The 19,084-nt window shown below is 39.9% G+C and overlaps 1 non-coding gene across 1 annotated transcript; it reads right to left on the reverse strand.

Annotated features, from left to right (window-relative positions):
- Positions 1-11,118: 11,118 nt before the first annotated feature.
- Positions 11,119-11,224, reverse strand: LOC120096464 (U6 spliceosomal RNA). The gene has a single exon (XR_005492867.1). It is a non-coding gene; the product is annotated as a U6 spliceosomal RNA (small nuclear RNA).
- Positions 11,225-19,084: the final 7,860 nt, after the last annotated feature.

Consider the following 19,084-nt stretch of genomic DNA (forward strand, 5'->3'; position numbering starts at 1 on the left):
AAACATCGTACATATACACATTGGAACGTTACACAGCCATGTAACTACCCTTGTTTACTTGTTTCCTTGTTTCCAGTTCTATCTCCTGCAGCCCACTCTCCCCCCAGCACTGCAAAAGGCAGAATTCTTTTGAGTGACCCCATGAGCATCATTTCCCTTTCAGTGTCCTGAAGTTGACTTTTTGGTTCACTAATCTCTCTCCATCATGCCTTTGCTTTGGTGTATTTGCTCCTCTTTGCCTCTTTATTTGGAAAATTTATATGGAGAAATATAGGAAAATAACTAAAACTAAATTTGACCACTCTTGAATCCAAGTTCAACTAAAAAGAAATATGATTCCAAAAACTCAGTATGAGATTAAATTGTGGAACATATGAGTTCCTGGAGGAACTTGGTGGAGCTAACCTTTACTTCAAGCCAGGAAGCCTCAGTCCCAGCCTCATGATCATACTCATTCACTCTGCCATGCCTCCGGAGACAAGTTCTTCCAGATTGGCAATTAACACACTCCATGATTACAAAAGATCTTTTACATGTTTGCCCCAAGCTCTTTCTATAGCATGCATTCCATAAATTTCTTTGGCATATCTACTGTAGAATAAGATACCTGAGATTGGGTCAGTTAAGTTTTGATAGGGAAAAAAAATGAAAGAATAGAGAGGCAAAGATAAGGTAGTTTCAGTAATTGATTTGAAGCCAGGGACATTGGAATGATCAGACCTGAGGCCTGACTTTGCCTTCAGCTTTCACTCTGTGCTCCTCTCTGCATACAAATGGTCTTTTTAAGAGCTTAATAATCATAACAGGGTGATACTCTCAAATTTAAGCTGAGAAAACAGATTCTGAGAGGACAAGGATGGCCCACAATCTCACAAAATGAGACTGAGTTTGGAACACACAGATTTTGTTTTGTCTGTCTCTGATCCGCAAACATATGTGCGTAACATGAAACAAATCATCTTACAAATCATGAATGATCATCTCAACCCAGTATCATTATGTGTTTCTCCTGTGCAGGCTAATCAAGCACATAAGTTTTGTGGCATGGAAATGAGCTTACAGAAATTAGTGTTACCATGCTATGCGAGCTCCATCTTGGAGTTCCCATTGACCCTGCCCTATTAAATAGATAAATTCAAATGAAATAGCTGTTATTTCATTTGTAGAAGCCAGTTGTATTTTAATCCAAATTCCTACAGTCACAACTGAAATCCATTTCTTTTTTGTTTATGACAAACACAGAAATGAAACATAGCTGATGGTCTTTCTTTTAATAATACCAATTTGTTATCAATATTGTAATTTGAAATGCCATTTCTATATATATATATGTGTGTGTGTGTGTGTGTTCACCCTACTAAACACTCAGCACTAAACAAACTCTTTAAGATTTTATTTATTTAAGATTCTATTGTTTATTTTTTTTATATAGTATCTTTTCCCTCAAGTGATCAAGGTTCTGTCCAAGAACTTTTAAACTACAAACATCATTTCACCATAATGTGACTTCATCTTCTAAAAAAGAGCAGAATATTATAAATTTACCAAGAAGAGAGCCAATAAACCCAAACAAGATGAGACTTTGTAAGAATGCAAAGCAAGTAAAGAGGTGTGAGTGGCAAGATGACGAGACCTGGAGGAGAGGAAAAACTGTTTTCACTGTAGGTGTTTAGCAAAAATACAAGGCAGCCTCATTCATCATCTTCTTCCCATGAAGCTCATCTGTTGTGCTGGGATGTTATAGGATATTTGGTTATTGTACATAGAATATCTATGTGTTAGAAAAATGCAAAGCTCAGATGTCTTTGTCAGACACAGTTGGGTGTGTCCTGAAGAGATGCTGTTTGGGTGAGCCACTAGAAGCCTCTTTAGATAAAAATGCTAAAGAATGGAAAGTTCCTGCCTATTTTAAATTGCTGAGGATAGGTCTATGCTCTATGGGTCTTTGCTCTGCAATCCAAGGCCAAGTTGTCTGGATCACTTTGAGCTACCCCTCATGTAGGTGAAATTGTTCAGCCCCTACTGACTTGGCTTGGAGCCTATCCATGAGGAGGTGACATGGCTCTGCCTGCTAAGGGTATAGAGGAGGAACTAGAGACTTCCTTTATATTCAGTTGGATCTTTGATAGTGCTCTCTCCTACCGGTCCTCCCTCCTCTCTCTCTCTTCCTGTTCCTGTCACACACACACACACACACACACACACACACACACACACACACACACACACACCCTCCATCCTTGCATCTCTGTAAGGATGCTCTGGGTAAGAGTTAGAGATTTTCTCTTTGGACTTGCAGAAACAACAGAGAAGTAGCTCGCAGGACAGAGGTACAATAGTATATGAGGAGAGGAAGAGAGCAAAGGAGTCCTCTTAGGTTTGGAGGAGCTCAAGAGAGAGGTAGACTAGCTCAATAGAATGACAGAAGTAGAAAATGATTTCTAAGGAGCTAGTAGATTAGTTGTAGAATCAGACTTGTATATAGATAATAGATACTTTGTATATAGTTAAGAAAATAAAGTTGCCTCTCTGACCTAGCAGGTTTTTACCTCAGTTTATGCCTGCTATGCCTTCATTGGTATAAATACTAGATAATTTTAAATGGTTTCATTGAGAGACTATAGAATGTCAGTGGAAGTGGGGGATTGGAAGGAATGGATGACCAGGGTTATAAAACAACACCGTAAAAGTGAACCTTTGTTCAGTAATTAATATGAAAGAGACAGGAATGGAATTTGAGTGATGTCTGGACTGTCTGATGGGAAGCCAGGAAGCAAGGATTATGAAGAATACTGACCATGAGTTAATCTTGCCATTCTCCCTCAGTGTTCAGGGGGAGAGACTTACCTTGTCTTTCAGAGAGAACTTTCCCACACAAGCCTTCTAACAGGCTGAAGTCACAATGAAATTAACTCGACCAATGGTTAGCCTATAATTTCCTAATTTAAGGATAATAATTCACATTCGTAAATAATTTCATCACTAGTTTAAGGAGTTTGGAAGATGCTCTACCCACCCTCCCCCAATTTAAAAAATACATGAATATGTTTTTCATATTTTTTCCTCAATTCTCAGCAACCTTATCAAATTCAGGATGTGAAACCTGTCACTGCTGTTCAGTTTTATACCTCAAAACCTCTCTCCTTTATCCAGCTGCTTTAGGAAACACCCCTATCAACTGGTACCACTAGACAAAGGTGACACAGTGCTCACCTAACAGGGAACTCACCGTGTTCAAAGAGATATTCAATGTGGAGTCCAGCAAAGGACAGAGCCTCACAAAGAGATGCTGCAATGATAAAAGAAAAAATACCTTTAGGGAAACGTAAACTTTGACCCAGAATGATGAAGCTTTTGTTTTACAGAGATCCATTTCTCAGAATCACTTCGAACACAGAGAATTTCTCTAACAGCACTTTGTCAGACATTTGATCAACTGATATTTTCAGTATCAACTTAACCGAATACCAATGTCTGAAATTTCTCCAAACACTAGAATGACAAGATAAATGTATTCATGTATAATAAGGTATTATCATAATTGTACAGTGTCCTACCTCTCACAAATAAGTGCTAAGACATTAAGAAGCAGACACAAAGGCAAGACTTTCCTTCAGACTTTGCCATTTGCAATTGGATGACCTCAGGAAAACAGCCAAGTTCCAGCAAACCGGGCGATGCATGCCTACAACACCTGCTTCCCAGGAAACTGAGGCAGGAGGATTATGTACTCAAGGACTATCTAGATAAGAGAGTGTGGGGACACAGCTTATTGGAGGATGACTTATCCAACATGCACGAGGCCCTGTGCTCAGTCTCAACTTGAAAATATCACCCTGAAAAGGTATAGTTCCAAAGCCTTGAAATCTCAGGCTGAGTATTAAAATGAAAAAGCTTAAAATTCTAACAAGTTAAAATTTATATGACGGTTTGATGGAACAAAAATGAGATCATGCTTGTAGATCAGTTGATGTGAGGATTCTGTGACCGTTATTTTTGGTTTTTACTTCTTTGTTTTGGTTTGGGCTTTTTTGACTGACAGTTTCACTATGTATCGCAGGCTAACCTGAACTCCCAGTCCTCCTGATTCAGCGTCCTCACCCCTGGGATCGTAGGCAAGCTGCACCATACCTGATAAACACTGGCTTCTATGAGCATCATTACTGTTACTAAGTAACAGATGATGCACTTTTATGTAAGCCAGAAAACAGCTTTGACCTCTCACTTAAAATCAATGTCCTGTGCTTAAACTGCCTTCCATTGTTAAAATTCTTTATTTTCCTTCTTGAAAATTATACTGCTTTATATTTTCCTATTATTTACTGTTTATTTCTGTTCACTTGTGTTGTTCGCTGTGTTAGCATAGAGCCTCCCAGGAGATAAGTCCGTATTCTTATCCCTGCATCAGACTAGAGCACCAGCCAAGAACATGAGAGATGCCAACGAGTAAATGGGGATGGGGATGAAGCGATGAAATTGACTCAGCACAAAGTACAGGCTCCATAAATCTGTGAGTTGGTACCAAAGGCTATAAACAAAGAATCCAAAGAGCACCTGGAAATTGGTTATGATATGTGTGTGTGTCAGAGCCTACCGTGCACGAGGCACTTCCTATGCCACAGGGAACAGAGAGAGTGGCGGCTGATTTATTGCTGATTGAAAGCTGCTTAATGAGTTATGACTGCTTAGCATAACAGAGAGGTGAGTAAATTTGAAGAGGGCCCGGTTGATCAGCAGAGTGATTTAAATGTTAGAAAATAGGATTTAGGATGAGAGGCTAAGGGAATTGGGGTGATTTCGCCTAGAGAAGAGTAGGGAAAGATGTTAAAAGCAGAAGGCCAGCTCTTCTCCACTTTTTCAGACTAATCCATGTAATGAAATTCAGGAGGTGATGTGTTAAAATAAATTCACCAAGGGGCCTTAGGTTTTTAAACATACATTTGTATTATGACTTTGGGGGACTCTCAAATTAAAATTATAGTGGAGAATTATACTTGAAAAATAAAGCCACAGTGGAAATAACTATAATTATCTGGATATATATATGTATATATATACATATATGAGTTTAAATTAAATGTAATAGTAGTCACAATATAAGGATATGCAAATAAACCTATATACTGTGATTGTACGTAAAGCCTTCACTGGACAAATTAATTGTATTCTCATTATTTTCACAGTAACTGTTGGTTTGGTGAGGTTTTGATATGGAGGGATTAGTTGCAGACTTTTCCCAGGAGATAAACTAATCTAAAACTTTATGCATAAAAGAAATATGCAGAATAATTAATGCCACAGAGTTTGACATAATCTCGATTCTGTAATAAAAGTAGTAGGTTTGATGGTTTGGAATAATGGTTTTAGCTCTCATCTTACTTTATGGAATTTACTTTACAAAACACATCAGTTATATAACATTATGAATGCATTAAAACAAATTGCAACTTCAAAATGTGTCATTTTATGAGTCTCTTAGTAAAGAATTATTTTGCAGCATAAAATCATCTTTATATGAATAATTCTGAGGCTATATACTTAATGAATATTTTAGAGCTGAACACACCTATGCAAAAATGTATTTTCTGATTCTTCCCAGAGGATGAATGTTTGCCTTAGTGATTTTTCTATGTAGGACTTATCTCACTAATCATTTAGAGTTTGCTCATGGATTGAAAACACATCTCACTAGATCTTATCCAAAACTCGTTACTTCACTATGCTGAAAGTTTAGCACTCTACAAACACTGTCTGTTTCTTATTTCTATACCTCCCAATTGCCCTTGGAGTACGCATTACTGTTTATTTAATATGCACCATTTTCTAGGAATTTCTCCAAAATGATACCATTAGTTAGCCTTTTTGCAATTCTGTCCGAAAATGTAGGGCTCTCTGTAATTCAGTTACATTGGAAATATCGAAAATAAAATTAATTTGATCAATGAAAGATTAACATACAACCGAAGGGCATAGAATTTGTTGCACATTTTGTATTGCAACTACTACGATATTTCATCTAAACCATTATATTATTTCCAGATAATTATAGCTACTTCCATTGTGGTATTATTTTTCAAATACAAATGCCTATCAAAGGGTTCATGAAAATTAACTATATACATGAATAACAATCAGAGGGAAAGTTTAAATAATATTTTATACTTTTTTATTTTTGTTTCTAGGTTTTTGAGACAGAGTCTCATGCCACATAGGCTATCCTTAAACTCACTATGTAGACAATTTGTTTCTCAAGTGATGGATATTACAGATGTATACTACTGTATATAGAAATAAGTATTTTCTTTCATAAATCTAGGATCCATGTGTTAAAGCTGGAAGATTGTATAGTCAATCTTGACTGTCAGATTTTGCCATTATTCCTTTAGATTTATTTCAAAATGTGTGTGTGCATGTGCGTGTATGTGTATGTATGCGTATGCGTATGAGTATGTGTATGTGTATGTGAAATGATCAAAATAAAGTCCTGAGAGTACAAAATATTTGTCACAATTGGATGTCATGGCAATCTGACAATCTCTGGGAACTCAAATAGGAGGATCATGAGTTGGAGGCCAGACTTAGATTTACACAGTGAAAGCTTATTTTCATAAAGGCAAGGGCTAGGGCTGCAGTTTACCAAGAATGCACAAGACCTTTAGTTCCACCATGAATGGGTAGGAATTACCATGGTTCATACTTATGGGTGATATGAGTGAAAACACTAAATTGTGCATCTTTTGCAGTTATACAAGTCTTCATCTATTCATATCAACACAGTAAATTTTGAGTTCTAATTGAGTTTTGAAAATGTGTCCATTATACTGTTTTACCATATCCTTTCCCATCATTCTTGTTTATTGTCAACGTTTTTTAAAGATTGTAATATAGTTACATCTCTACCTGCATTTTCCTCCCTCCAAAACCTCATCAGATGCCCTTCCCTACTCTCCTTAAAAATCCATTATTTTTTCACTAGTATTGTATGCAGGTATGTACATTGTTATATATTCCTAAACATAACCTGTTCAGTCCATATAATATTACTTGTTTGTATGTGTTCATACCTGACAATTTAGCACTGGATAACCAATTGATGTGCTCTCGATGCTTCTTCCATTGGACTAGCTTTTATGGTACAAGAAGGCACCTTGCAAGCATTCCAAGAAGGAAAGTAACCAACTGTCCTATCCAATTATGATTTCTATGAACCACACCCATGACCAGCAAGGCAAGGCAAGAGTAAAGATTAAATAATGGCACACATACCTTAGCAGCAACCAGCAACTCTCTAATTGCACTTAAGACCTGTTCAACAAGAGAAAGAATACACCTGGTGCTAGAAATCTAGTTAACTATTCAGTACCAGTGGAGCCACCATCACTGGAGGGGAATCTGCAACCACTAATTTACTAAACCACTGTTTTCCCTAACAAGAGTCCTTTTATGACATTGTTTCACATCCATTCTGTCGATGATGTTGGGATACAGGGAATAAAATGCCACACCATTCTATAGTTGTTCACATGCAGGTTAATCTGGTGTGTTAAAAGTCCTGTGAGAGACTGCCATTTAATAATGCATTTTCAGAGAAGGGTATTTTTAAATTGTCAACATTTCAAATACAAAATGATAAAGATGTAATGATATTGCCTTTATTCTGTACTCTTGATTATATCTTCTGACCTATTCAAAGAAAATGTGTCCACATCCTATTCACTCCCTAAAAAATGCTTTAATAGATACATGTGTATTATCTCTTGGCAAATAATAATCATAAATTTAAAGACATAAAAATGACTCAACTTTTACCTTATATGTGGTTGTCCCAACGTTGACTCAATGGTGTATGAAACTGAAGCAGCTACAACATCACATCTTTTCAAAAAGCATGGCCCTTGAAATTTTGAGAAAGCCAATGGTATATTCTTTTCTATGGTAGTACTAAAAGCAAACAGGTAATCTATGGCTCCATAACCCTTTTGCACTTAAACATATCCAAAAACTCCAGGTTCTTGGCTCTCAAACTCCCTGAGAACTCAGTGTGCTCGTGCTTTATCACAAACTGACCCAAGATCCTTTCGAAGGCACCAGATGGTGTTGCCTGATTTGCCTTCCTCAGTTCTGAGTCTGCAACCTAGCCCAGTGCACTCCTCCATGGCCAGGGCTCTTCTTCCAGGCTTTGGGTACGGCCTCTTCTCTACTAACAGACACAGTGGGGGTTCAACACTGCTCCCAAACTCTGAAACAATCTTTTAGGACTCAAAATATAAAGGGACCTGAACTCATATTTATTCAAATTATAAGATTAAGTTACATAAATGTAGTCACCTTACAGCTTCATGTCTGCAAACAGAAAGCAAAATAAAGGGGAAACCCATTAAAATGACATTAATTTATGATTTGCATCTATGAAATCTGCTCAAACCAATTTGTTCCCTTGAGAAAATGATGACTAGATATATATTGTTAAAAGATGAAGCCGAATAGTTACCAACTGTGGATTATTCCCAGTGTCAAAAAATTTTACGTTGTCTTGAAATCTATATGCTAATTTTCATTGCAGGAAAGAGAGAGAAGAGGTATGTCAAAAGTTAAGTACAATTCTGTGTCTTGTCTATTTTATCATAATATGAATAATATAATTTTTGCAAATCTAGTTGGCAAATAAGATAGTTTGGCTTGTTCCCTAAGAGTTTGTACATTGTATAGTGTTGTGCATATTAATTAAATATTACAGGGTCAAATAAATAAACTCAAAACATTTCCTTAGGTATATTCATAAATAATACTTGTTCCAATGACATTTCATTCAGTCATCAGAAGATTTGTATATTATGTCCTCTTGTACTGGTTAGATTACTAATGTGTGTAGCAAGCTGACTGGGGAGCACTCTTCAGATTAGTCTCTGTGCATAAGAAGCAATATTAGCAAGGGAAGAGACTGGCTCAGGTACAGTCTTCGGGGACCTCTGTAATACCAATATGTCAAGATGCCTCATATTTAAGCAAGGGCCTGTGGTGTTTTGAATGAAAATGGCTGCCATACAACCATAAGAAGTGGTACTATCAGGAGGTATGGCCTTGTAAGCATAGGTGTGGCATTGTTGGAGGAAGCTTGTTACAGAGTAGAGGCTTTGGGGTTTTGGTGTCAGCAACCCACTCCCAACTTCACTCTCTCTTCCTGCTGCCTACAGATCTGGATATAGAACTCACAGCTACCTCCTAAGTACCATGTCAGACTTTGTGCCACCATGCTTCCTGTCACAATGATAGTAGACTGAACTTTTAAAACAGAAAACCAGACGCAATTAAATGTTTTCCTTTATAAGAGTCGTTGTTGTCATGGTATCCCTTTACAGCAATAAAACTCTAACTAAGACAGGGCCTAAGCTGTGGTACAACCACACTGAGCAGTCAATGCACTTGGCCTGCCTCCAGTAAGAGAACATAACCTTGTGGTGTAAACTTACCGTTTTGTCAAGTTCAAGTCTCATGATCTCATCCACAGTGTATTCAAGAGTTCAGGATCTAGAGTTAAAGGTTGTTGTGAACTGCCCAGTCTGGGTTCTTTGCAAGAACAATACATTGTCTTATCCACTGAGACTTCTCTTCATAGACAGTCCATCTTTAAGCTCAAATATTTAAATATTTAATATTAATTTCTAAGACTGATAATGAAATCTACAAAAAGGACCATAAGAACTTACCATAACAATCAGTACATTTTTTAATAAAGAATAAATTAAGACCTTTTCAATGCTTTCCTGTGTTATTTTTTCTTCCAAACCTATGTACGCAGGGACTTTAAGCCATTGCAACAAAGAATCTGGGAATTCTGACTCTTAAAAAGATTTCCACCGCCTCTTGCACAATGGTCTATGAGCCTTGAGTTCAGGAACTATCATGTAGCTGGGCTCCCCACAATCCCTGGATCTCTCCATTGTCTCCAGTTGTGGATTACCATTTGCTGGGAAGAAAAGCTTCTCTGATGAGGGATAATGGTTCCACTTATCTGTGGGAATAAGCCCAAGATTTAGAATGTACTTGAGAATCACGCTGGTCTAGGCGTGTGGTAGTTATAGACCCTCTTTAAGGAGGTATGACCTCATTGTTCTTGGGAGCTTGGGAATGTGGCTGCCACTGGGGATGATTTCCATTTTGTTGAATAAACTTTAAGGCCAATTTAGCCAGCTGCTGGCTACCAACATGTGAGTGCCACTTATGTATCTTCATGGATATTTTGCCATGCTGGTCGCTGTTGTGGTTAATAGGAGTCACTGCTGTGGAATGAAGAGGGGGCTGGTGGGAAAATTGTCAGAGCCAGCATGTCAGAATATCTCCTATGGAAAAAAATCTCTCATAAAAAGAGCAGCATAAACAAGATCTAAAAAAAATCAATATCTATAAACATGCTAGCATGGAAGGGGGAAATTTCACAGGGTGCCAACCCTGGACAAAGAACTATAGGCAACAAAAGACTGAAGAGAGAGGGATAATTAGCCTTTCCCAAGGACAAGTGACCTAATTATTTATGCAATACAAAGGGTTCAACCCTGAAACCAGATACACACAAACAGCATAAATGGACTAGGCAGGTTGTAGTTACGTATTTCTGCACATGAATATGTGTGTAAGAAGAACAATCAAAACATTATCAATTTGAGAATTAGGGAGCATGGCAGGGGCTAAAGGGATGGGACTTGGGAAAGGCTCAAGGGAGGCAAAAGGGGAAATTGATGTAATGCTGTTTTAATTAAAATTTATAGATATAAAATCTGAAAAATAAATAATTAAGAATAATCTGGGGAAATGTAGGGTCTTTTAAGTTGCTCAGGAAACACAGCAATGTCAGATAATGCATAAAATGCTAACTAAAGACAGAACATCACTGCCGGTAACATGATGTTTCTGTAGGGCAAAATTGTCTATTTCTTTTGGAGGAGAAACATTGCCTTGCACAGTCAGCATGGGAAAAACATGTGGATGGCAACAGTTAACTTAGTGCTGAAGTCTAAAAGGTTTTATCATGCCCAGCAGGTGTACAAGTCACATTAATAAGTGATTGTCACTTGTAAAGATATAGAAATATTATTTTTCTCAGTATAAGTATGTTATTTTTAAATTATGAACTACATCATAAATTAAAATGCCATCCTTATACAGGGGTCACAATAACAATCTTCTCTGTATCTGTCCAATTTTAATATGTAGGCTGCCAAAGCGAAGACATTACATTTAAAATAGCAGAAAGAATAGAGCATTATCTCTTTCTGTCTGTCCTTCACATGCATACTAAATGATAGCACGTGTTAATAACTGCATGCGCTGTGGAATTATTGAGTCTTGATTCCTTGGTGTCCTGAACAACAGAAATTTGTAAACATGTGTTAATCAGTATTAAGTGTACCAAAATGCAGGATCTGTGTATTCAACAGCTCTTCAGGGATGGAGCAGCGTCAGGCTTACGAAGAAAACAGTGTGTGTTGAGAACAGAGTTCTAAAATGTCAGTCCTTCTTGTGAACTAGTATGTATGTCTCTCTAAGGAAATGGCATTAGAAGATTCTGCTGAAGCAGAGCAAGCCAGATTTAGAGTACAGTATAAGTTACACTAGGTTCTGCATTAAGATTGCATGGCCCACCACATCAGCCAGGGTTTTTACAATGTCCTTATTTTCCAAATCCTACTACTAGCAAATGCATTAAAAACCAGCTAAGTGAACACACAGGAAACTCTCTACCTTCTCTCTTTCCTGTTTTCGAGGAAACAACTGTTTTTAGGAATCAGAGCATTTCTTTCAGTTAACTGCACTTGAAGCCGAGGCAGAAACCCTACCCTGTACCTCAGACAGTAAAGACAACGTAAGAGAGCTTCTCACACCCTGCAGAGCCACATGTGGACACTGCTCTGGCTGCTTCCACCGTATCGTCTATGATATTATCTACTGCTCCTTCTACCCCACGTCAAACAATCTATACTCTCCCTCCAGCCCCCTTTTTAGTAGATACTTTGCCAAACATAAGCAAACATAAATCTTCCTGGATATATTTTAAAAACTTTTCCAATGCTTGTCTTACTGTTTCTTTGCAATCACATACCCTAAATGACTTCTTCATGCACAAGGATGGCATATGAATTTATGACGTATTTCATAATTTAAAAAAGTAACATACTTATACTGAGAAAAAATAATATTTCTACTGATCCATATATACCTTGCCCAAAACATTTGCAATTACTCTAATCTGAGTCTGATTCTTGCTCGACTAAAATGGCTTTCAGGAAAACCACCAGTTCTATTACTGGTTCAATTACTTCTACTTCAATACATGCAGTCAAGGAACGCTATCCTCTTTCTCCCCAAAATATAAGTCAGAGTATGGTAGACCTTCAAACTCAGAGTATCTCAGTTCAAATCAGGACTTCAGGAGCACTAGATGTGCGATGGTAGACAGGTTGGCTAATTCCCTGCTATCTCACTTCATGTGCAAACTTAAACTATAAAGGGCTTACACGATAGAGTTGTTTTGGTGAGCAAATTAGAGAAATGATTTCATGTACAGCACAGACTGCATGTTGAATAAAAGTTAGTTTGGTTTATAATTCACTTCCTCCACGAAGACAAGCCTTTGGGGATTGTTCACATTATTTGCATGAGAAGAACAGAATCTGTGATAAACTTCTTTTAAACTATCTTTAAAATGATTTTTAAGCATAGGGTTTCTTTTTTTATAACTGAAAGACTCCTGCAAGACAGATGATATAGTAATTGTTGAACCTTAAAAAGAACATAATATTTCCTCCCAGGGAATTCGGACAATTTTGGTGGTAGCCTCTCTGAAACCCTGGGATGTGGCAAGAGAGATGGCTCAGCAATTCAAAGCACTTGTAGCTTTCATAGAGGAGCCAAGTTTAGTATCCACCACAACTGTAGTGAACACAACCATCTCTAAATTCAGTTCTACATCATTTGGTGCCCTCCTCTGGCCTTCATAACAAGGCACAGATGTAGTACACGTACATGCATGCAGGCAAAATACTCTTACTCCTAAAATGCAATTTTAAAAAAACTTAAATAAAACACCCAGGATCCCCAACTCTGATGTCCAGATCTAAGATACTAACCAGCCGTGGGCAGCACTTACTCAGAGACAAATTTCGCAGCCCCTGTTCAGTGTGGACCGACTCAGGCACAAGTAACTGCAGCTCTCAGGTTCTGACCCAAGAATCTCAAATCCACTCTCAGAACCTTTGAATCTACAACATCCCATTGTAGGGGGAGGTACTGATGCTAAGATCTCGTCCTCTAATTGGTTCTTGATTTGGTCAATAAAGGAAGCTGGGAGCTATTGGAGGGCAGAAAGAACAGGTGGGACTTCCGGGTCTCAGGAGGGAAAGGCGATGCAAGGAAAGAGAAGGGCCTTTTCAGTCAAGCTTTAGAAGGAGAAGCACAAAACAATCACATAAGATCTTGGGGAAGCTAGAACCAGTGACCTCTGCCACTAGGAATAACCAAGAGGCAAGTTGATACAGACTAGCTGATAAGTTTAGGGAAGAGATAAGTTTAGGGATAAGTTCAGTAGTTGTGCTAGCCCGCAAGCTCTAAAGCAATACAGCTGAGTGTTTGCTTTTAATCCTCCGATTCAAAGGTCTCAGGTCGGGCTGGTAACTCGACCCCTCCAGGAGCGAAGGCAGGGAGGAAAGAGAAGCCAGTGAGTGATGGTGGCTTGACTAAACTAAGCTGGGAGGAACAAAAGGGAACCAAAGCATCAGCAGCAAGTCCAGAGTCACAGCTCCTGGGCAATGGCGGTGTAGAACTAGAGTTTTAAAAAGATTACTCATTGTCAGAGTCCGGATGTGCCGGCCGTATGTGCCTGAGGGAGAGCCAGAGATAGGACTTGCCAAACCACCTATCAGCCCCAAGGACATTGACCATCTGTAGCCACCCCCTCCCCTTCCTTCACCCCCCTGAGTGAGATGAGCCACCCTACCTGCCTGCCGAGCTGCTAGAGAGCACGTACTCCTTGCTGATGTAATTTCGCGCCGAAAGTAACTGTGCACCATTTGAATTGACCAATCATGTGTAACCGCTCGAATGCCCCTTACCTCCCCTATATAAACCCCCAAGTTTGGAAGCTCGGGGTCGATTCCTCTGTCTGCTGTGTGAGATACGTATCGACCCGGGATCCCGCTAAGACCCGGGATCTCGTTAATAAAAGCTACCTCTTGCTGTTACATGAAGAATGGCTACTCGTGATTCCTGGGGGCACCCCACCCCGCGATCGGAGCGAGAGACCCGGCTCCCCATTTAGGGGTACGCTCTTTCAGCGGTAGCATGTTTTTAAAAATTACACGCAACATTCCACCTTGTTAATTCAGTTAAGTAAAATCTCTTACCATTTAGCTTTGAAAACTGGAAAAAGCATCCATGGTGGAGGAGCACTCTGTCACTGCCTTACTCTTCTGCACTTTACTCCTAGGGTACCATTTCACACATCTCTCCTTGCTCACTTGACCACCCCAACATGTTCCCAATTCCAGCACAATGAAAATGAACCTGTTTATTGAAGACTTGTTCCTGCTTTAGAATTGTGGTAATTTGAATGTGCTTGGCCCAGGGAGTGACACTCTTAGGAGGTATAGCATTGTTTGAGTAGCTATGGCCTTGTTGGGAGAAGCGTGTCATTGTGGCTTTAAGACTCTTGTCCTAACTGCATGAAAGTCAGGCTTCTCTTGTTTGCCTTCAGAACAAAACATTGAACCCTCAGTTATGCCTGTACCATGCCTGCCTGGGCCCTGCCCATGCTCCCACCTTGACGATAATGGACTGAACCTCTGAACCTGTAAGCCAGCCCCAATTAAATGTTGTTCTTATAAGAGTTGCCTTGGTCATAGTGTCTCTTCACAGCAGTAAAACTCTAACAAAGACAGAAGTTGGATAGGCCTGACCATGCTTTGTTTTGTTTGGAGGAATGCGGATTTAGGGAGCTGGGTAAACAGTAGAATGCTTTAAATGGGGATTGATGGACTATCCTAGTAGGAATATGGAAGACTTTCTTTTTTCTGAGAGTTATGTGAACTGTGCAGACCTGGCCCAAGAGATTTCAGTGGAGAAGAATTTCAGTATGTGTCCTAGAGACTGTTTTGTGATGTTTTGGTGAAGAATATTGCTGCTTTTTGCCCTGTCTGAAGAGTCTGCCTGGGGCTAATGTGAGGAAAGTCAAATTAATTGCACTGACAAAGAAGGTCTCAAAACAACCCTTTGTGTACTCTGTACTGTAGTTTAGTCTCTTGAAGAGTGTTTTGATAAAGTGTAGCAAACTTATGAAGAAAAAATACATAATATATGGTTCAAGTTTTATGAGGTGGTAGAATGGAGATGAATCCTAGATACTGGGAGATAGCAGATTAAGGGAGAGATGGTTTGGGGGCAAGCTCCTACCCAGCAAAATTTATGTCCATGCATGGTAGTACAAGCCTTTAATCCCAATAGATAAAGACAAGCAGAGCTCATGAGTTCAAGGCCAGCCTGGGACAGAGCGAGTTCCAGTTAAAGAAAAGCTTAAATCCAGGCATGGTAGTACATCCCTTTAATCCTACCATTCGGGAGAGCCTTGCAGGTCCTCTGAGTTAAGATCAATATACAAATAAAGTTCCAGGACAGCCAAGCTTAGTCAGTGAAGGAACTGAAGAATAGAAAGCTAATTCAAACATGAGGGCCATGTTCCAGCTCCAGCAAGCTGCAGAACTCTGCAGCTTCAGCCATGTGCCTCTGGCTTTAGAGTCAAGCATAGAAGGGGTTACTGGAACAATCGATGCTGGTTAGCTGGAGCTAAGAAATTAGCAGTGATTAAGACGAGATCAGCATCACTAAGATGAAGTATTCTGGGAAATATTTTCTGAGAGCACAAAGAAACTGTGTTCCAGAGATAGCCAAGGTTGTACCTTGGTAATGTTTAAGAATCACCCAGGTGGTACTGGTTTTGAAGGGATAAGAAATCATGGAGACCAGCTATGGATCGGTACTGTGAGAGGCCAGGGAAGGCCAATGGTGACGGTGCAGCCTCAGTTGTAGCCTAAGACTGAAGGGGTCATGCAAAGGATTTGAGGCTTGGCACCTTGAAAAGAACCTATGAGAGACTATTGGTGAAGCCTAGTTGCAGCAGAAGAGCCCCACATATTGGAGACGCCAGTATTATGGGACAACCACCAAGAACAGCCACAGCAGTAGAGTGGAGTCAGCCAGAATGCTAAACAGGGCAGATGTGGAAAAGTGACACAAGCCCCGTAAAGGAGCACAGATCATGTGTGGATCATAGATATTAGAACAAGAAGCTGTGAAGTTTAAGTGGACTTAGAGACCCCAAGGTATAAAGACACCAGAGCCATGTGATACTGGCTGAGGAAAGCTGCTAACAGGAAGGGAACCAGACCAGGGAAAAAATTTGTAGCAGTCATCAAAGATGAAAAAGGAGTTGGAGATCTGAAGACTGCTTTGACATCGGACATGAAGATGCAGACCATGAGTTTTTCCGGCTAGTTTCCTGTTTTGCTCTGGCAATCACAGTTATGTGACTGGATGGATCTCAGGAGAGACTTTGAACTTTGGACTATTTATATTGTTGAGACTTCTACAGGCTATGGGGAATTAACAAGATGAAGTAAATGCCTTTTTGCATTATGCTATGTTTAGGTATGACCTGCATAGCAGGTCATATGTTTGAACAAGCCTATGGGGAACAGGAACTGGAATGTGGTGGTTTGAATATGCCTGGCCCAAGAAGTGGCACTATTAAGAGATGTGGCACTGTTGGAGTAGGTACAGCTTCTTAGAAGAAGTGTATCACTGTGTTTGCTAACAGAAACAAAGAACAGCTCTTTGAATATATCAATGAGTAGCTAAAGACAACTAAAGTTTCAAGAAAATAATAATGAAAGGCATTCATGCCAAAGAACTAAAATTTATCCACAGATTTTAACCTTGGTGTTAATGTATAAATGGATGGAGCAGGATTATTTTCTCTGTCAATTAATCAAGAAAAAAACCTGGAAAAATCCAGAGTGCAGCAGGAAAAATCTCTGACATGGCAGACAGAAATAATAGAGGAAAAATGCTTTTATTTATTTTTTTCTATTTTTCAGAGCTGGGGACCAAACCCAGGGCCTTGCGCTTGCTAGGCAAGCACTCTACCACTGAGCTAAATCCCCAACCCCAAAAAATGCTTTTATTAAAGGTGCAGATGTACACACGTACAGCAAGGCACTCAACAAGAAAGAGGCCTGAGAAGCAGAGGAAACTCAGGAAGTAAATGTGTGAATGTCCAGCTTCTCCTGGGTGACTGTGGGATGTAAATGTCTGTGCTGAGCTGAAATAAAGTCTTCTTTCCCTAATTTAAGATTAGTCAAGACCCGCGGATCCCGGCCCGCAGCAGCTCTCTGCTCCCAGACCCGGTGAGAGAGAGACCCAACCGCCTGGTCAGGTGGGCACTCCTGAGGCTGCAGAGCGGAAGAGACCACCAACACTGCTCACCCCTGCCCACATCCCTGGCCCAAGAGGAAACTGTATAAGGCCTCTGGGCTCCCGTGGGGGAGGGCCCAGAAGCGGCAGGACCCCTGCCAGAGACACCGCCGGACACTGAAGGAAACAGACCAGATAAACAGTTCTCTGCACCCAAATCCCGTGGGAGGGAGAGCTAAACCTTCAGAGAGGCAGACAAGCCTGGGAAACCAGAAGAGACTGCTCCCTGCACACACATCTCGGACGCCAGAGGAAAAAGCCAAAGACCATCTGGAACCCTGGTGCACTGAAGCTCCCGGAAGGGGCGGCACAGGTCTTCCTGGTTGCTGCCGCTGCAGAGAGCCCCTGGGCAGCACCCCACGAGCAAACCTGAGCCTCGGGACCACAGGTAAGACCAAATTTTCTGCTGCAAGAAAGCTGCCTGGTGAACTCAAGACACAGGCCCACAGGAACAGCTGAAGACCTGCAGATAGGAAAAACTGCAGGCCCGAAAGCAGAACACTCTGTCCCCATAACTGACTGAAAGAGAGGAAAATAGGTCTACAGCACTCCTGACACACAGGCTTATAGGACAGTCTAGCCACTGTCAGAAATAGCAGAACAAAGTAACACTAGAGATAATCTGATGGCGAGAGGCAAGCGCAGGAACCCAAGCAACAGAAACCAAGACTACATGCCATCATCGGAGCCCAATTCTCCCACCAAAACAAACATGGAATATCCAAACACACCAGAAAAGCAAGATCTAGTTTCAAAATCATATTTGATCATGATGCTGGAGGACTTCAAGAAAGACATGAACACACTTAGGGAAGCACAGGAAAACATTAATAAACAAGTAAAAGCCTACAGAGAGGAATTGCAAAAATCCCTGAAAGAATTCCAGGAAAACACAATCAAACAGTTGAAGGAATTAAAAATGGAAATAGAAGCAATCAAGAAAGAACACATGGAAACAACCCTGGATATAGAAAACCAAAAGAAGAGACAAGGAGCTGTAGATACAAGCTTCACCAACAGAATACAAGAGATGGAAGAGAGAATCTCAGGAGCAGAAGATTCCATAGAAATCATTGACTCAACTGTCAAAAATAATGTAAAGCGGAAAAAGATACTGGTCCAAAATATACAGGAAATCCAGGACTCAATGAGAAGATCAAACCTAAGGATAATAGGTATATAAGAGAGTGAAGACTCCCAGCTCAAAGGACCAGTAAATATCTTCAACAAAATCATAGAAGAAAACTTCCCTAACCTAAAAAAAGAGATACCCATAGACATACAAGAAGCCTACAGAACTCCAAATAGATTGGACCAGAAAAGAAACACCTCCCGTCACATAATAGTCAAAACACCAAACGCACAAAATAAAGAAAGAATATTAAAAGCAGTAAGGGAAAAAGGTCAAGTAACATATAAAGGGAGACCTATCAGAATCACACCAGACTTCTCGCCAGAAACTATGAAGGCCAGAAGATCCTGGACTGATGTTATACAGACCCTAAGAGAACACAAATGCCAGCCCAGGTTACTGTATCAAGCAAAACTCTCAATTAACATTGATGGA

This window comes from Rattus norvegicus, chromosome 13, assembly GCF_036323735.1.
Source record: "Rattus norvegicus strain BN/NHsdMcwi chromosome 13, GRCr8, whole genome shotgun sequence".
Taxonomy (NCBI): domain Eukaryota; kingdom Metazoa; phylum Chordata; class Mammalia; order Rodentia; family Muridae; genus Rattus; species Rattus norvegicus.